Here is a 3,351-nt window from a genome sequence, read left to right as displayed (position 1 = left end):
TAGTATTAGCTATCCCTCCTAGCTTTGTGTCATCAGCAAATTTAATCAGTTTACCCTCAATTCCTTCATCTAAATCGTTGATAAAGATGTTGAACAATACAGGGCCCAGGACAGAGCCCTGTGGTACCCCACTTGAGACATTCTTCCAACTGGATGTGCAGCCATTTACGACCACTCTTTGGGTCCGATCACTAAGCCAGTTATGAATCCACCTAACAGTTGCCTTGTCCATTCCATACTTAGTCATTTTTTCAATAAGGATTGTATGAGAGACTTTGTCAAATGCTTTGCTGAAGTCAAGATATACTATATAGATATAGTATATCTTGACTTCAGCAAAGCATTTGACAAAGTCTCTCATACAGCATTTCCTTGATCCACCCAATCAGTAATACCGTCATAGAAGGAAATTAAATTAGTCTGACATGACTTATTAGTTACAAACCCATGCTGACTCTGTTTAATCACTTCATTCTTACCCAGGTATTGACATACATGTTGTTTAATAATTTGTTCAAAGATCTTTCCTGGTATAGAAGTCAGACTCACCGACCTATAGTTGCCTGGGTCCACCTTCTTCCCCTTTTTGAAGATAGGAGCAACATTTGCTCTTCTCCAGTCTTCTGGCACTTCTCCTGTTCGCCAAGAATTTTCAAAGATTATGGAGAGGGGTTCAAAAATTTCTTCTGCTATCTCCTTCAGTACTCTGGGGTGTAATTCATCTGGACCTGGAGACTTGAATTCATTTAGGTTAGCTAAGTGTTTCCTCACTATCTTTCTGTTTATAGATATCCTGGATTCTTCTATTCCCTTAATAGGACAGTGAATAACAGTTGATGTTACATTTCCTTTCTGAGAGAAAACAGATGCAAAATAGGAATTTAAAAGTTCAGCCTTCTCAACATCCTGTCTTACCATTTCATCATTTTCATCCTGTAAAAATCCTATAGCATCTTTGACTTTTCTTTTACTTTTGACATATCCCCAAAATCCTTTATTATTGCTTTTGACATCTCTTGCAAGCCTCAATTCATTTTCAGCTTTAGATAATCTGATTTGTGCCCTGCAGGTTCTGCAGACAGCATTATATTCTTCTTTAGATATGCCTCCCTCTTTCCATTTTATAAACATGTTTTTCTTCCTTTTTAGCATGTGCTTAAGTTCTGTGTTCACCCATCCTGGTTTCCTTAAATGCTTCCTATTCTTCCCTCTTTTCGGAATTGTTAACAACTGTGCTTTGAGAAATTCATTTTTCAAGATTTCCCATCCTTCCTGGACATTTTTGTCTTTAAGGATATCCAGCCATTGGATCCCTCCAATTCTCTTTCTGAATCCCTTAAAATCTGCCTTTCTGAAATCTAACCTTGACGTCTGAGTCTTCACAGGTCTTCCGCCTCTAGTTATCCAAAATTCTAAAATAGCATGGTCGCTACCTCCTAGAGTCCCAGCCACTTTTACCTCCTCAACCATTTCCTCCCTGTTTATAAGGATTAGATCCAAGGTAGCAGTTCCCCTTGTTTTCTCCCTTAACTTTTGGAAGATAAAGTTGTCAGCAAGAGAGGATAAGAATTTCCTTGACCTGTTAGTTTTGCCTGAGAGAGATTCCCAACAAATGTCTGGATAGTTGAAATCTCCCATGACAACTATGTCATATTTTTTGGAGAACTTGGCCATTTGATGCATTAAGAGTTCATCCATATCTTCAGCTTGCACAGGCGGCCTGTAGTAAATGCCTACAATGGTGTCCTTTCCATTGTTCTGTCCTTGTATTCTTACCCAAACAGTTTCCACAGAACTCCCAGTCTCTGAAGCTTCAATCTCTGTGCAGATATACGCATTTCTAACATACAATGCGACACCCCCTCCTCGTTTATCAAGTCTGTTTCTTGCAAATAAGTTGTATCCTTCTAGTCTTGTATTCCAATCATGTGTATTGTCCCACCAAGTTTCAGTGATTCCAATGACATCATATTTCTTTTCCTGTGTTAGTAGTTCCAATTCTCCTTGTTTGTTGCCCATGCTTTGTGCATTAGTATAGAAACATTTTAGTTTGTGATAGGTTTCTCTTTCTCCAATATTTTTATTAATTAGATTCTTTTGTCTTTGTTCTTCCTTTCCACTTCTAATAGCAGAGTTCTCAATAGCATTTGTTAGGTGTTTGGCTTTTTCTGGTCTTTTGCTTCCCTTCCCATGTTGTTCTAGTTTAAAGCTCTCCTTACAAGTGTAGCAAGGCGACTTCCAAATACCTGCTTTCCAGTCTTCGTAAGGTGCACCCCATCTCTAGCAAGTAGTCCATCGTATAAGTAGTTCACTCCGTGATCCAGAAATCCAAATCGTTGCTGACGGCACCATCGACGTAACCAGTTGTTCACCTGCAGAATCTTATTCCACCTCCTTGTTCCATGGCCATCCAGTGGGAGGAAGGAAGAGAAGACCACCTGCGCTCCCAGTTCTTTCACTTTCTTGCCTAAGTCTTCAAAGTCTCTGCAGATGGTTTCCAGGTCGTTTCTTGCGGTGTCATTTGTCCCCACATGTAGTAGCAGGAATGGGTAGTCATCTGTAGGCCTGAAGAGTCCTGATATCCTGTCAGACACATCTTTAATTTTTGCACCTGGAAGACAGCACATTTCTCTTGAAGTTATATCCGGTCTGCAGATAGCGGCCTCTGTTCCTCTCAACAGGGAATCCCCCATGACCACCACTCTCCGTTTCTTCTTCACAACATTTTTCTTTCTCCATCCAGGAGGACTCTGAAGGCGTACAAGGTTGCTGTTTGTTGGCAAAGTCTTATCCTGATGTATTTCTTCATTGTTTTCCTGCGTGAGAGCCTGGTACTGGTTTCTGAGCAGTATGGGTGCTGACTGCCTCCTGATCCTCCTGCTTCTCTGGGTCACATGTCTCCATTCCTCTGTTTCTTCAGGTGCACTTCGAATGTCTTCTCTTTCTGTAACATGAAGAGATAATTCTGCTCTGTCCAAGAACTCTTCACCTTCCTTAATGATCTTCAACGTAGCCAACCTCTCTTCGAGATTTTGCAACTTTTCCTCCAACAGGGTCACAAGCTTGCATTTGTGGCATGTGAAGTTTGGCTTTTCCACTGGAAAGTCTGTGAACATGTAGCAAGAAATGCAGCTCACCAAATGGCTCCTGGCCTCTTCCATCTTGAGACGGTTTTTCCGATTTCCTCTTTTCAGCTGCAACGGCCAAAACCTAGTGATCGTTGAGCTCGCAGAGACTCTTCACTTATCCCAGAAGGCACTGGGAATATGCAAATGATCTCCTCAAGACTCTTCCCCTGGTTTTCCGATTTCCTCTTTTCAGCTGCAACGGCCAAAACCCAGTGATCGTTTA

Source organism: Dendrobates tinctorius, unplaced genomic scaffold (assembly GCF_039654945.1).
Source record: "Dendrobates tinctorius isolate UK_male_01 unplaced genomic scaffold, ASM3965494v1 ptg000069l, whole genome shotgun sequence".
NCBI classification, from domain to species: domain Eukaryota; kingdom Metazoa; phylum Chordata; class Amphibia; order Anura; family Dendrobatidae; genus Dendrobates; species Dendrobates tinctorius.
This window is presented reverse-complemented; position numbering follows the sequence as displayed.